Source organism: Salarias fasciatus, unplaced genomic scaffold (genome assembly GCF_902148845.1).
Source record: "Salarias fasciatus unplaced genomic scaffold, fSalaFa1.1, whole genome shotgun sequence".
NCBI lineage: Eukaryota > Metazoa > Chordata > Actinopteri > Blenniiformes > Blenniidae > Salarias > Salarias fasciatus.
Genome location: NW_021941252.1, coordinates 59,871 through 74,772, shown reverse-complemented (window position 1 = coordinate 74,772; position 14,902 = coordinate 59,871). Strand labels below are relative to the sequence as shown.

At 47.8% G+C, this 14,902-nt stretch overlaps 5 non-coding genes across 5 annotated transcripts; 3 read left to right on the top strand and 2 right to left on the bottom strand.

Annotated features, from left to right (window-relative positions):
- The first annotated feature begins 535 nt into the window (after positions 1 to 535).
- On the top strand, positions 536 to 609 carry trnai-aau (transfer RNA isoleucine (anticodon AAU)). Its single transcript has one exon. It is a non-coding gene; the product is annotated as a tRNA-Ile (tRNA).
- A 1,797-nt stretch (positions 610 to 2,406) lies between these two features.
- On the top strand, positions 2,407 to 2,480 carry trnai-aau (transfer RNA isoleucine (anticodon AAU)). The gene has a single exon. It is a non-coding gene; the product is annotated as a tRNA-Ile (tRNA).
- Positions 2,481 to 3,425: 945 nt separating this feature from the next.
- trnai-aau (transfer RNA isoleucine (anticodon AAU)) lies at positions 3,426 to 3,499 on the bottom strand. Its single transcript has one exon. It is a non-coding gene; the product is annotated as a tRNA-Ile (tRNA).
- A 2,790-nt stretch (positions 3,500 to 6,289) lies between these two features.
- Positions 6,290 to 6,362, top strand: trnar-ucg (transfer RNA arginine (anticodon UCG)). Its single transcript has one exon. It is a non-coding gene; the product is annotated as a tRNA-Arg (tRNA).
- Positions 6,363 to 8,998: 2,636 nt separating this feature from the next.
- trnai-aau (transfer RNA isoleucine (anticodon AAU)) lies at positions 8,999 to 9,072 on the bottom strand. The gene has a single exon. It is a non-coding gene; the product is annotated as a tRNA-Ile (tRNA).
- Positions 9,073 to 14,902: the final 5,830 nt, after the last annotated feature.

Genomic DNA, 14,902 nt, shown 5'->3' with positions numbered 1-14,902 from the left:
TTTTTTAGCCTTTTTTTCTGTTTCTGAATCGCGGGGCAGCGCCCGAGCGATTACGTTGCAGTGAATTTTAATACAAGTTGCTGATTGCTGGACAGCTGTGTGTCGTGTTGTCCCCCTGTCAATGTGAGGACGTCATCACGACTTGTCGACTCGACTTTGACTTTATTGACGGATAAATGGACTTGAAAAAAACTAAAGTCGCTAATGCCCTAATGCACAGTGTGTCCAGCTCTTTCAGAGAACATGTTCAATCTTCCTCAACCTCAGGATCTCATAATTGAGGATTCTTCACATTGTGTAGTCTCACTTCCTTGCTTTGTCAGTGGGAGTCTCCACTGGACTTGAAGAAGGGTTTTCACTGAATGTGATTGAGTGTAAAGACAAAATATTCACTGGTGCTGGACTCCTGTTAATCCACCATGCTGATGATTTGGATGCAAAAATGAAGTGTTTCCACTTCAAGCCTCCTTAAGTTTTTTCAATCATAATCAACGCAACTTTTAGAAGAAGGTTGGCCCCTGTTTCATGTGGCTGTGGCCAGTTAGCTCAGCTGGTCAGAGCGTGGTGCTAATAACGCCAAGGTCATGGGTTCAACCCCCATACTGGCCATCAACTTGAGCTTTTATCCTGGAAATGTGGAACCCAGCTGTCTCAACATGAGGTACATCGTTGTCAGGAAATTGAGGGTCCGGATTGACTTCAGACGGGGACAAGAACCAATGACAAGACCGTTTACCAGGGCCGGAACAGGTTAATGTGGACCAGCTGGAGATCTTCCTGCAGCTCCGTAGGCCTCGACCCTCCACCGTGTCTTCCCAGGGCTCCTGCCCCACAGGTGTTGGAAGAATGATGGCGAGTTGTGCCGGGTGCTCTGATCTGGACATGTCAGCCATCGATGGCTCCCAAACACAGTGGAAAGTTCCACATCATCCACAAATGCCATGCTATGTCTGCCATCTGCTCTGGAGACAGGAAGGCCTCAAACTGCAGCTGCAGCTCCCTCCATGAAGCTCCACCCACCTCGGGGACGATGGTTGACACGGTGCTACGACCCAACCTGCAGCCTGCAGCTGAGCTTTGTGAGAAGATCCCGACGCTAAAAACCACAAAGTCACAGCGGGCCTCTCAGCTCTGCCCACCAGAGACCTGTGTGTTTTCTGGAGGTGGATATGAGGGGCAATGCGACGAACCCGTTCATTGAACCTGGGACCGTCATCTGATAGCTGCAGTGATGCTTCCCTTCATCGTTGCCTTTCATTTCTTGAACCCTTCTCCATCTCTGGCACTAATCTTGTTTTAACACTGTATCGCCAACGTTTTCCGTTGTCCTCCTCTTCAGCTAAATGTAACAAACAGAGAAGCTGTGCTCGTCTTTGCGCTCACTGGGTCAACATTTTGGTTCCTCATGTGCTTCTCCGCCTTATCACTTATTTAGGTACTTCTAGCATCTTTGCTGGAGGTGATATTTCTTACCGGTACGTTGTGTTCTGTGTAGGGCTGGGCACGTTAATGCGCTATTAACACGTTAACGCACTGCTTCCTTAACGCAGACAAATATTTTCATCAGGCGTTAACGCCCCCCCTCCCCACACACACATTGTGCTCCAGCTGAGCGTCATAAAAGCACACACCTTGTCCATTAGGCCACGTGGGCCCATGTGAGCTGGTTTTGGTCAGTGCTTCTGCTGCTGGTCTAAAGTATCTCCAGGTTCCTCTCAGTGGTTCTGGTTCTGGTCTAAAGTTTCTCCAGGTTCCTCTCAGTGGTCCTGGTCCTGGTCTAAAGTAAATACCTATCAGGCTCGTTCCTTCTTCTCAAATAGTTGTGTGGTCATATTAGTCTGACAGCTTCTGGTAGTTCTGACTCAGTGAGAGGAGATTTCATGATTTGTGTGAAAATGTCTGAGCAGGTTCAACACTGTGACTGAGACACTAGACTTTCGTACTGCATTGTGCCAAGTGTGAAATCTGGTGGAGGAGGAATCATGGTGTGGGGTTGTTTCTCAGGATTTGGGCTTGGCCCCTCAGTTCCAAGTGAAGGGAACTTTGAATGCTTCAGGATACCAAAACATTTTGGACAGTTCCACTCTCCCAACCTTGTGGAAACAGTTTGGAGCCCCTTCCTCTTCCAACATGACTGTGCACCAGAGCACAAAGCAAGGTCCATAAAGACATGGAGGACAGAGTCTGGTGTGGACCAACTGGACTGGCCTGCACAGAGTCCTGACCTGAACCCAATAGAACACCTTTGGGATGAAATAGAGCGGAGAATGAGAGCCAGGCTTTCTCGGCCAACATCGGTGTGAAACCTCACCAATGAGCTTTTGGAAGAATGGTCAAAGATTCTGGTTGAGCTGAATATCCGGTCAATTATCTTTAACTACGCTTGTCTCAATTATGTCTTGAGTGGGCCAGTTAGCTCAGCTGGTCAGAGCGTGGTGCTAATAATGCCAAGGTCATGGGTTCAACCCCCATACTGACCATGGAACTCAGGGGCAAAAATGGGGAACACAGCTGTCTCCACGCCTCCAGCAGGGGGTATCTTGTTGTGAGGAGATTGATTCCAAATTGCTTCAGGGTCACATGTGGTGCTTCTCAATCCGTTCAACCTTTCAATGTCATAATAAACATGACAATGACATTTCTTTACAACACTCAAACTCTGCATCATTATTATATAATAGTGCAAAACTGGTGCAAGACCCTTTTCTCAGTCCTTTAAATCCCCATCGGGCTCGAAAGGACAAGTGATATCTCGCAGTGCATTGTAGGCAATACGGTACAGCGCGCTCACGTTTACAGTGTTTACTGTGTATGATCATGTACCGTGCTGCGACAGACAGAATTAAACACGAGGAGAAATGGACAAAACACTCCCCAGTGTTGGACTCCTGGTTAATCCACCATGCAGATGATTTCGACTGAATCAGTGAGGAGCTTCTACTGATTTTGACAGATGGAAGTTCTGCAGATCTTCGGGGGAACCCAGTTGAGAGATTCAAAAAGACCCTACCCAGCATGCCTCAGACGTTGGAGCACGACCAGAACACTTGTTGGAAAGACTGCATAAAACCGTTGCTACACTCCTAAAGCTGCAGTGAAAAGACGTGATCACCTTTACACTGTACAAATTAATGTCCTGCTGTTCACTGGGTCTTCCAGTACATCTGGCTTTCAGCTGGCCTTAAAGAGAAAATCAGTTTCTCACTTTCAGGGTGTTGAGAACCTTGTTGTAGAAGTTGAAGCTTGTGCTGATGGAGAGGAGCCAAAGTTCAAGCTACTTATCAGTCAGTCAACATTTGAGAAAAAGACTCAGAAAGCACCACAGCTTGAAAACCTGCTGACAAAGTGTTGCTCTGACTCAGTGAGAAGTCCCACCAGAGTCCCCTGCAGTCACACACACTTCCGAAAGTTAGCACTCCACCCAATGGCCAGTATGGGGGTTGAACCCATGACCTTGGCGTTATTAGCACCACGCTCTGACCAGCTGAGCTAACTGGCCTGCTGAAGGAAATGTTGAGACATGGGTAGTTAAAGACAACTGCCTGGATATTCAGCTCAACCAGTGAGGGATTTGGCTGCATTGGCAGCAGCCTCTTCAATCGACATGAATTATCCATCAGTTCCGAGGTGAATCGTTTGCAGAGTCCTGGATCGGGTATCTTGAGACTTTGCAGGTGTCACACAAGTGTCAGCGTCTCTTCTTGTTTCACCACAATGAACGTTGACCTGAACCTCCCAAAACCACTTCCTCTTTGGTTTGAGCCAGTCTGAACTAACATGCCTTCATCTGACTCAGTTTAGCATTTACAACCAATCGTGCTGCAGACTGAAGAGTTCCAGGCAGATTCTAGGAGTGTGGACAGCACTGTCTGATGAACATGGATGTCAGAGAGAGAAGTTCACAGAACTGTTCTGCTTTGGATCCTGATGCTCTCCAAACAAACTGAAGACCAGCGCTTGAAGAGACTCCTCCCGGACCGGGAATCGAACCCGTGGCAGTGAGAGCACCAAATCCTAACCACTAGACCACCAGGGACTTGCTGTTTACATGTAGAGAATCATGGTTGTGAGATTGTGAGCTGGAGGTTTGATGTCAAGCCTCCATCCATCATTTCCAGAGTTTCACAGGAAGCTTCAGATCTTTCCATAGAACTCAGTGGAAAATGTGGGGAACACAGAGGTTTGACCAGAAAATGTGTCAAGAAGTCAAAGAAGGGTGAGTGAACTACTGTCCCCATCAACCTGAAGGACAGAGTCTTGAAAACATGGAGGAAAAGCACAAGACAATTCCCCTCAGTGAACCTTTGTGTGGAAGTCCTTCAGCCTCTAATAAGGTGACCACTGTGTCAGCAGGTCTTTCAAGCTGTGCTGCTTTGCTGAGTCGTTCTCTCAAATGTTGACTCACTGACAAGTAGCTTAACTTTGGCTCCTTTCCATCAGCACAAGCTTCAACTTCTACAACTCTGCTGAGCTTCCACTCATCTCTTGGTGTCATCTTGTAGGGCCACAGTGTCATTCACTTGTGAATTTCTTGTTTTTTTCCATTTCAGATGTTGCTGAAGGTTTTTCAGGAGTTCTCGTTTCCATCCTGCCAGAGTTCATTGCTCTATTCTCCATCTTTGACACAGCTAAATGTCTTCTTTACAGAACTGTCCAGGAAGGCATTCAACTGGTGGAACCTCTTGTTCTTGTCCAGAGTCTTCACGTTCTGAGCTTTCAGTCTCTGGATGTCCTGTGGGAAAGCGTCTTCCTGTGCCAGTTTAAGGGCACATGTTTCTGCTTCTCTTCTTTCTTCAAGGTTAGTTGTTTTGTTTGACCTTTGTTGAAACTGTGGAGTTCAAATGGCAGAATGTGCTCGGGAAGGTCTTCATCCCTGATAACTGTATCTCTGCATCTCTCCTGGAGAATCTGTTTCCCACAGAGAGTGAGATGAGCTGCAAACCCTGTTGGGTCGTAGACAGATGGACACTTGGAGGACTCTTCTCCTTGTCAGGAGACTTTTGTTGACGATGTCTCTAAATTGGAATTCATCAGCTTCAACTAGGAGTGTAACAATACATGTGTTTGTGTTGAACCGTTTCATGTTGGGATGCTTGGTGCGGTATACAGGGTTGTGCACAGGTGAGTTCATGGATGAGAAGTTTTTTTTTTTTTTTTTTTTAAATCACAGGCTGGATGTTGTGTGTGTTTACGCTCTGCTGCTAACATGTGCAGCTACACCTGCAGCCCGTGCGTGATGGCTCCCGCTAGCAGCCTCGTCCATGCTTCACATGTCCACGTGGGTGTGAATTGGTCCCTGGGACGTAATGATCGTCATGAATTCCTGTCCGCAGACGTCCGTGTGCAGGACAGATGTTGTGACCGTGTTGCTCGTATGCGCAGGTCGCGCCAAAGCACCACAGCAAACAAACCATGGTGGACGCTAACTGTGAAAGTGACCGTGTGAAGCCATCAGGCTGTAGCTCCGTCTGGAGACTCCCAGAGAGAGAGACACTGGAGGACGGAGGCAGCAGACTCTGTCAGGAGGGAGAAGAAGGTCTGCCCACAGAAGTTACAGTATCTAATTGCTCGGGCGCCGCCCCCAAGATTCAGAAACAGAAAAAAAGGCTAAATCTACTCTGATACTAAATGATAACGTACTGACAATGTATGAGCTTCATTTACTATAAATAATCTGGAATAAAGGAGCAGAGGAACAGTCTAGAGAGCCGGAAAAGCTTCTCGAGGATGCGTGGATCAGTGTGCCTGCATGGAACACGCACCGCTGAGCCCAAATGCAGCATGGGAGAAAGAGCGTGAGCATCGGTGATGTGCCGCAAAGCGGACTCAGACACGCAGACATGGCAAGCACGGACAACAACAAGGAAATTTAAGTTTTGCATTTTGTTCCTGTACCGTATCGAAATCGAACCAAACCGCGACCTCAGAACCAAGGTACGTATTGAACCGAGATTATTGTGCATCGTTACACCCCTAGCTTCAAAACACCACTGAACTCCAAGAGGACTGAGTGCTGGCTTCTGGAACTTGGTGTGGCTGCAGGAGAATGCAGGTGAGCCTCATGTCTCAGTCACAGTGTTGAACCTGCTCAGACATTTTCACACAAACCATGAAATCTCCTCTCACTGAGTCAGAACTACCAGAAGCTGTCAGACTAATATGACCACAAAACTATTTGAGAAGAAGGAAGGAGCCTGATAGATATTTACTTTAGACCAGGACCACTGAGAGGAACCTGGAGTTATCTTAATCCTGGACCAGAACCACTGACCACAACCACTTCACACAAGACCGCGTGGCCAAATGGACAAGGCGTCTGACTTCGGATCAGAAGACTGAGGGTTCGAGTCCCTTCGTGGTTAGGAGTATCTGGGATTGTCTCAGCCACCATCTTGTTGCTGTGTGTTTACTGATTCATCTGTTCTTTCACAAGGTGTTGTCTCTCCTCACTCCTTTGGAAAGCAGCTCCAATATGATCTGTCATTGAGCTTCTCTTCGGTCCTGGAAGAAATCCCTGCATTCCTGTGGCGTCCTCCACTCCATCCTCATGGCCGGAGACACTGAAGCAGGGTTTCATCTACAAAAAAATGCAGTAGACAACGTGACCGGCAGGTTTTCAATTTACCAGACAAGTGTTTGGTTTCCCCGTCAAATATTATCTGAATTAATTGAGCTTAAATGCTGCAAAGTATACCCCTGCAGCTTCCATGAGGCTTGGTGGGGGGTACACTTTTCAAAGGGCCCCGCCCTCGCCTGTCGAATTTCGTGCGGACAACATTTCAATAGAGTGGTAGGGGGATTTATTCAAGGATATGCCCAAAGATCAGGACATAAAAAAATCTATTCCTGTTATTAAAGGGCAACTCTGGTTTTTTGACACCTGGACCTTATTTCTAGGTGTGTCATGCTCATATACTCACTCAGACAAACATGGTGCAGCTCGGAGTCCCTCAGAAGTTATTTAGATCTAACCGATTTAGCCGCACTTAGCAGGGGCCACGGCAATGGAGCTTCAGAGCGGGACATAATCTCTGCAAAATCGCTCATTTCGGCTGTATTTCTTCATCCATCACCAGTGTTATCATAAAGTCAGCTCGTCTACCGTCTTCAGGTGGGTCAGCAGACAGTTTTCGCTAACTTAGCCACAATTAGCTTGGATGGGAACGTTGCAGCTCCTCTCCCCAGCAGAGAGGCACTTTGAGTCAGCCTCGGCTGTCATGGTGCCCCGGCGTCTGACTTCCAGGAGCCGAGTTGGCGCCGATTAGGTAAACGGCCCGGAGCTGCTCCACCGAGGCTGACGGGAGAGCTCCGGATCCCTGCTCCCGGGCGGAGACGCGCTCCGTGCCGGCCGCGGAGCGCGCGGGGACCCGCCGCATAACCACGGAGGCGGAGAGGAGCTCCGCGACGTTCCCATCCGAGCTAATTGTGGTTAAGTTAGCGAAAACTGTCAGTTGACCCACCTGAAGACAGTAGACGAGCTGACTTTATGATAACACTGGTGATGGATGAAGAAATATAGCCGAAATGAGCAACTTTGCAGAGATTTTGTCCCGCGCTGAAGCTCCCTTGCCGTGGCCCTCGCTAAATTGGTTGGATCTAAATAACTTCTGAAGGACTCCGAGCTGCACGATGTTTGTCTGAGTGAGTATATGAGCATGACACACCTAGAAATAAGGTCCAGGTGTCAAAAAACCGGAGTTGCCCTTTAAGTGGGGGAGTATCTTCAGTGGATGTAATCTTTGTCGCTCTTCGTGGCAAAGTGATTTAAAAACCTAAATAATTTGGTCCTAGAAACATTTGTTCTTTCTACAAAGTAAAGTTATCTAACAAGCTGAGTGGACTGTTTACAACTACTGATTATAAAACCTGCACTGAGCATCAATGAGTAATGAGGAGTCCAACAGCGGAGTCCCAGACAGCTCCCCCATAATGACGGTCAGGATCCACCTGGACAGCCTCTGTAGGGCTCGAACCCTTTCTCCTCTGAGCTATTCTGTTCAGTAAAAATGTCTTTAAGCTTCGGCTGTTTCCACGTGTCTCCTGCTGTATTGTTGTTGCACTGCACGCTTTGTCGGAGTAATAAAACATGTGCTACAAGTTTAGTTTCGCCTGAAGAAAAAAAGTTTTGTTCCACATCGACCAGGCCTGTTTATGAAAGATAAGATTCAGGGTTTTGTTGTTGTTGTTGTTTTTAATAAAATGACGTGGGAGTTGCCTTTTCTAATTCAAATTGAGCTTGGAGGGAATATTTTTCACCGGACATTTTGACCGGTGGTGTTCAAATATGTCGGACTTCGGCAGATTTTACCGGTCAAAGTCCGGTAATTACCGGATAACGGAAACCTAGCACTGAAGGAGTCCGAGTGAGGCTTAGGGCTCACTCGAGATATGTTCATGGACCTGATCACTGTAATCAGCTCCTTCTGGATGTTCCTGGACTGGAGAAGAACTAGGTACCGATGGATCCGGCCGGTGCTCTATAACACTAGTAGCTCTGTCAGCTGTTCGGAGGACCCTGATCAGCTGTTGCTGCCTCCAACCAGCATTTCTGGATGATGTGGAACTTTCCACTGAGTTTGGGAGCCATCGATGGCTGACATGTCCATATCAGAGCACCCGGCACAACTCGCCATCATTCTTCCAACACCTGTGGGGCAGGAGCCCTGGGAAGACACAGTGGAGGGTCGAGGCCTACGGAGCTACAGGAAGATCTCCAGCTGCCAGTTGGCCTAAGACCATCAACTGCATCTTCTGATCCGTCATGAGAACCAGACTCCCAACGTTCCAGCTCAGGCTCAGGTCCGTTCAGGTCCAAACTCAGTCTCTCAGTGGTTCTGGTCCTGGTGCAAACTAAGTTCACGGTCCTATCATTGGTTCTTGATCCCGTGTGAAGTAAATGTGGACTCTCAAAAGACACAGTTTTCTGACAGAGATGTACCTCGTGTTGATGAGTGGGGACAGCAGGGTTCCATACTTTTTGAGTGAAAACTGAAGCTAATGGCCAGTATGGGGGTTGAACCCATGACTTTGGCATTATTAGCACCACGTTCTGACCAGCTGAGCTAACTGGCCTCCTAGAAATAATATGTGATAACCAGTTCCTCTTGCAGATATTGTTTCTTAGACAGTAAAATGAGTTTTGTCTGGCATTCTGGGTCAAAGTCACGTAGATAAGAGTCTTATAATATAAAAACAAGGTTGAAAAGCTGAAGGTGAAGAAACTAAGCCGTGAATATCAAAGCGTTGAGCTTGAGCAGCAGCTGTTTCCCAGAGTGTCTGGAGCAGGTTCCTTCTCTCATGAGGTGAGGGGGATTTGCTGTGGCTGCAGACATGCTGACGTCCTGATGAGGCCTGCTGTCCTGCTCTGCTGGAGCTGGATCACAGCTGGTTCTGAGGCTGAAAGATGAAGCTCTGTGAGAGTGAGGCTCCTCAAGGCTTTCCTCTTTTCCTAACAAACATTTTCTCTCCCGTCGCTTTGGCTCTCTGGTTCTCCTGTTGATCAACGATCACGTTCCGCTGTGTTCTGATTGGTTGAGGAGCTGGAGCTGGTCTAGTCCACCATCCTAGAAGTTCTGACGCTGTCAGAGAATCATTTGAGGCGGCGTCTGGAGCGTCGGACCGTCCATCCGTGAAGCTGTCTCACCGGATCACAGCAGAGCGCAGGAAGACTCAGGGAGCGCCGCCGAGCTGCAGCTGCAGGAAGAGACCAGGACAGGGGAATCAAACTACCAGAACCCAACCAGCAGCAAGGGCCCAGGACTGGATGAGGACCAGCAGCAAGGGACCAGGACTGGAGGAGGACCAGCAGCAAGGGACCAGGACTGGAGGAGGACCAGCACTCTGAGCCCGGAGAGCAGCAGGAGCACTGAGTGAAGGCCCTCAGATCAAACTGCTCCGTGGAGCTGAGGAAGACCCTGTCTCTGGTTCTGGAGGACAGAGATCAGTGAGGAAGACCCTGTCTCTGGTTCTGGAGGACAGAGATCAGTGAGAAAGACCCTGTCTCTGGTTCTTGAGGACGGAGCTCAGTGAGGAAGACCCTGTCTCTGGTTCTGGAGGACGGAGTTCAGTGAAAAGTGTGTGTGTTGGTTTTGATGGATTGTGAGGACATTTAGCAAGAGTACACACCACACTCTGAGGGACAATACTGGGACTCAGTGTCCTCATAATTCAGAGAATCTAGAAGAGTTTCTTTAGGTGTAGAAAGCAGAAATCCAACATTTCTCCAAACATCTCATCATAACTTAAATAAAATAAAACACATTTCCAGGCTTTGTGTGAAGCTGTACTTTGGAGCGTTTTCCAGTCACGCCTGTTTGTTAGCATGCTAGCTACTGACGACATTACACTCGTGATTATCACTTGATCTGGATTGTTTGGGATCAGGATGTGATATCAGAGTGGAGCTTGAGTGAGTCTCTGAGGATTCAGACTCAGGATTTCTTCTGAAGTGGTGAGGAAGCGGCGGCGGCGGAGTGCGTCTCATAAAGAAGAATGAGAGGAATGATGATTGAAACTCCACCGAACCTGAGAGAAGAGCTTTCCTATTAGCACTGAGTCAGAAAACAGGCTGAGAAGAAGAAGGCAGAGGGACACACACAGGGCTGTTTCTAGCTTCATGGGGGCCCGAGGCAAGATGTTGTCTTGGGGCCCATATTTTGTCAGACTAATGAAGAGATTCCTAACCCTTTAGATGGTCTACTTAACCTAGGCTACAGTTAAAATCAAACGTCTTAAGAGTTGAGCCACTCAGGCAAGTTAAGCCGATAAAACTATAATACGAGGAAAACCTATCCTCTATATGTCAATAAATAAAACAGATTGACAATTTATAAAAAAAAAAAAGAGTTTACTTTAAATCAGAAAACATAACAAATCAACATGTATTTTAAAGTGCAACAATCAAAACAAACCACCGCTTAAAATAATTCGTAACACCACAGTCTCACACTCAGCACAACAGCTAATAACACACTATTCACAGTAACAGTCACGGTGTATTGCGTTAAAAATGTCTGCTTCCGAGCTTTCTGCCATCTTCTTTTCTGGGGAACGTAAAAACAGAACTGATCTGAAATGGGCCTCTGCCTATATCACTTCTGAATGAATCAGAGAAAACTGATGGCCAGTCAGCTGGATCTACGGGTTGAGCAAAAACAGGCAGCTGGCCATCTAAATGAGCAGCTGATGCTTCCTGGGCAGAAAGAGGTTCTGAGGTCAGTGATTGTTCTGGAGCTTCCTGGACAGAAGGAGGTCCTCAGATCCCTGATGGCCCCGGGGCTTCCTGGTCAGGATGTTCAGACCATCCCTCAGGCTCGATGTCTGGAGCTCCAAAATATTTTAGAATTGCTCCTGCAAAGACAAAGCTCATTAGGTTATCAAGCAAAAATACATCCTGAGTACAGATTCTATTTTATTATTACAGCGTTGTTGCAGCAATGCAGAAAATTAAAATTAATCTGTTTTTAAATTAAACATTGTGATGTACAGTGTCCCTTTAAAGTTTGCATCCAGTTACAAAGCTGGCACTTTTAAGAGTTTTCTGCATTAGTTTGCAAATTGTACTAAAGTAATAAAACTAAGACAAATGAACCACTGCCACAACAGTCTAAAATAAGAATAAAACACCATGCCTAATATTTATAAATCACTTAAGACACATTCATCCAACACATTACTTGTATTTGTTTTTTTGTTTTTTTTTTTGGTTTAATATTGTTTTATTATTTGTCTTATTGGTTTTACATTAAGTAGTTACTTTTATTCATATACTTTAATTTTCTTGGAGCGCACTTTGGTCACTGTATGTGTTGTAAAGGGGTCTATTAAATAAATGTTGATTGACTGATCGATTAAAAAACAAACCTTTGAAAAAGTTCTTTAAATTAAAAACAAAACAGTAGCACAGTTTTAATTAGAGCCCTATACAGCACACACTAAACTTAGTAAATTAATTCTGACTAATTATAAAATAAAGTGTAAAATATGTGAGACAACTTCCACTGAACACTGACAGAGCAGACCACTACAACAACATGCCTCCCTCCTTATAATCTGAATAAACGGGTCTACTGGTCTGGAGTCAGCCAATCATTCCAGGCAAGACAGGCCAACGTTCATGAGACGAACCTTAAAGCTGAGTTTGTGACGAACAGATAACAACCGACAGCAGGCTAACATTTATCCTACGCTAGCTAGCTGGCAAGTGGGACAAATAAACAAACTTGCAAAAAAAAGAAAAACTTGGTTTCACCTCCACCTCTCCAGCCCACATCACCAACAAATGACTTACCTTGATCCTTTGAACGTTTTTCTTCCTCAGTCTTCTTTTTCTTCCGTTTTTCTCTGCCGCTGGGATAATTTCTTTTTGATGCCATTATGGTTTGTTTTGTTAATGACGGGGAGCTGTCAATCATTCCCATCATGCCTGTCGGCGGCCGCTACGTGACGTCACTTGCTGTGTGACAGCGGTCCAACAGACTAATAATGCCACAAAGCACCAGCCACAGCTTATCATTGCAGTTTATTTTATTTATAGCCAACATTTATTTTTAAGTATGTAAGAGGTGTAATAAACACAAGAGCTAGCTACAGATAAAAACAGGACATTTTAATTATCCTCAGAAGAAGTTGAACATGCAGCTTTGGGGCCCCCTGGTGGCTTGGGGGCCCTAGGCATCCGCCTAGTTGGCCTATAGGAAGAAACGGCCCTGGACACACACTTCCAGAACTTACCATTCTATCTGGCCTCAGGGCGGAGCGGGCAATATGCTGGGGAAACTGTAACTGCTTCTCCAGGTCTGCAGAGAGCTGCCAGTCCTGGGCTGTTGCCAGGATCCCGGCTGGTGGTTTGTGACAGCCTGCCTTTGGCTGCTCTCCTGCTCTGACAAAGGTGATTGCACAGGTGTAATTGTGTCCTCGGCCATAGCTGCTGATCCGTTTGCTGATGGCTTCTTCAGTCGGCTTCAGCACTTGATTGTGACGCCAGGTGTAACGGCCCTGGCCGAGCGCTTTTGGGCAGTAGCTCAGAATGTGTTCCAGAGTCCCTCTTCCCGAACACGGTTGGCAGTTCGAGGTCTCCACTTTACCCCAGGTGAGGAGGTTCGCTGGGCTGGGTAGGACGTCATAAACTGCCCGGACCAGGAAGCTGATGCGGTGTGGTTCACTCTGCCAGAGATCCGTCCAGGTGACTTTACGGTCCATAGCATGGTCCCATCTGGTCCAGGCCCCCTGCTGCCTCAGACCAGCCACTCTGCTTGTCTTTCCTTCCTCCACGGCAACCCTGACCTCCTCCTGTATTCGCCTACGCTCCTCCTTCCCTTTACACTCCTTGCGATGGGATGGTGTTGGGAACATCCCCAGGCCTGCTCTGCCCTGGGCCAGTCCAGTGGTGCAGTCGTGATTCAGCGTCCAACACAGCTGCCTGGGCACTCCACTTCCTTCCAGTCTTTACCACCACCCCTGCCTGGGCCACCTTCGGGTCCTTTGAGTTTCTGTACATCAGCACCTCTCGTGTCTGTGTCACCCTGAACTCCCCTCCAAAGACTTCAGGGGCAACCGGAGCTTCGTGGTGTTTCCATAAAGGGCGATGCTGCTGAGGCTTCTGGGCAGCCCCAACCATTTCCTGAGACAGGTGCTGACTTTCCTCTCCAGGTTTTACACAGTGGAGATGGGGACCTTGTACACAAGTAGCAGCCAGAGTATCCTTGGCAATATACCATGCTGGTATATCCATGCTTTGAACTTGCCTGGGAGGCCAGATCTATCCACTGCTCGAAGCCAGCTGCCCAGTTCCTGGCAGGTTGCCTGGACAGAGGAGGAGTCTTTGAGGCTGCTGTCAAAGACTTTGCCCAGGCTCTTCACTGGCTTCTCTGAGACTGATGGTATCACTGACCCTTCGATGTTGAAACGGAACCTGTCCGTGACCTTGCCCTTCTTCACGACGAGAGATCTGGACTTGGCTGGTTTGAATCCCATCCGGGCCCAGCGGACGAGTCTCTCAGCCCTTGGAGGATCCACCTGCATCCTGGCACAGACTCTGTGGTGACTGTCAGGTCATCCATGAATGCCCTTATTGGGGGCTGGCGCGTCCCTGATTGGGTCCGTGGGCCCCGACACTCTGGCTCCGCAGACTTCATCATATTCATTGCCAGCGCGAACAGGGTCACAGAGATTGTACAGCCTGTGATTATCCCCACCTCCAACCTGTCCCACTCTGATGTCACTTCTCCCGCAGTGACTCTCATCCTGAACTGGTCATAATAATCCAGGATCAGATCGACAACCTGGTGTGGCACATGGTGTTTGGTCATGGTGATCTGGACCAACTTGTGCGGGATGGAGCCGTATGCGTTGGCTAGGTCTAACCACAGCACAGTGAGGTATCCCTTGTTCTCCCTGGCTTCTCGGATGAGCTGAGTCACCAGTCCAGTGTGTTCTAGACACCCCGGTACTCCTGAGATCCCTCCCTTCTGCACCGATGTGTCTACGTAGTTGTTACTGGAGAGAAAGTCCACCAGCCGCCTTGCTACTATACTGAAGAAGATCTTTCCTTCCACACTCAGCAGTGAGATTACCCTGAACTGGTCGATCTTCTTGGAATCCTTCTCTTTGGGGATCCAGACACCTTCAGCAAATCTCCACTGCTGAGCCACCTTCCCTCTCCTCCATACGACCCTCAGCATCCTCCATAGTCACTTGAGCAGCAATGGACAGTTCTTGTAGACCTTGTACAGGACACCACTTGGTCCAGGGGCAGAGCTAGCTCATGCCTTCTTCACAACCTCCTGGACCTCCTTCAGAAGTGGCTCCTTGGTGTCGAAATCCTTGGTGGGAGGTGGCGATTCTACCAGGATATCGCACTGGCCCAGGTCTTCCTGTCTGCACGGATCACTGTAGATGCCAT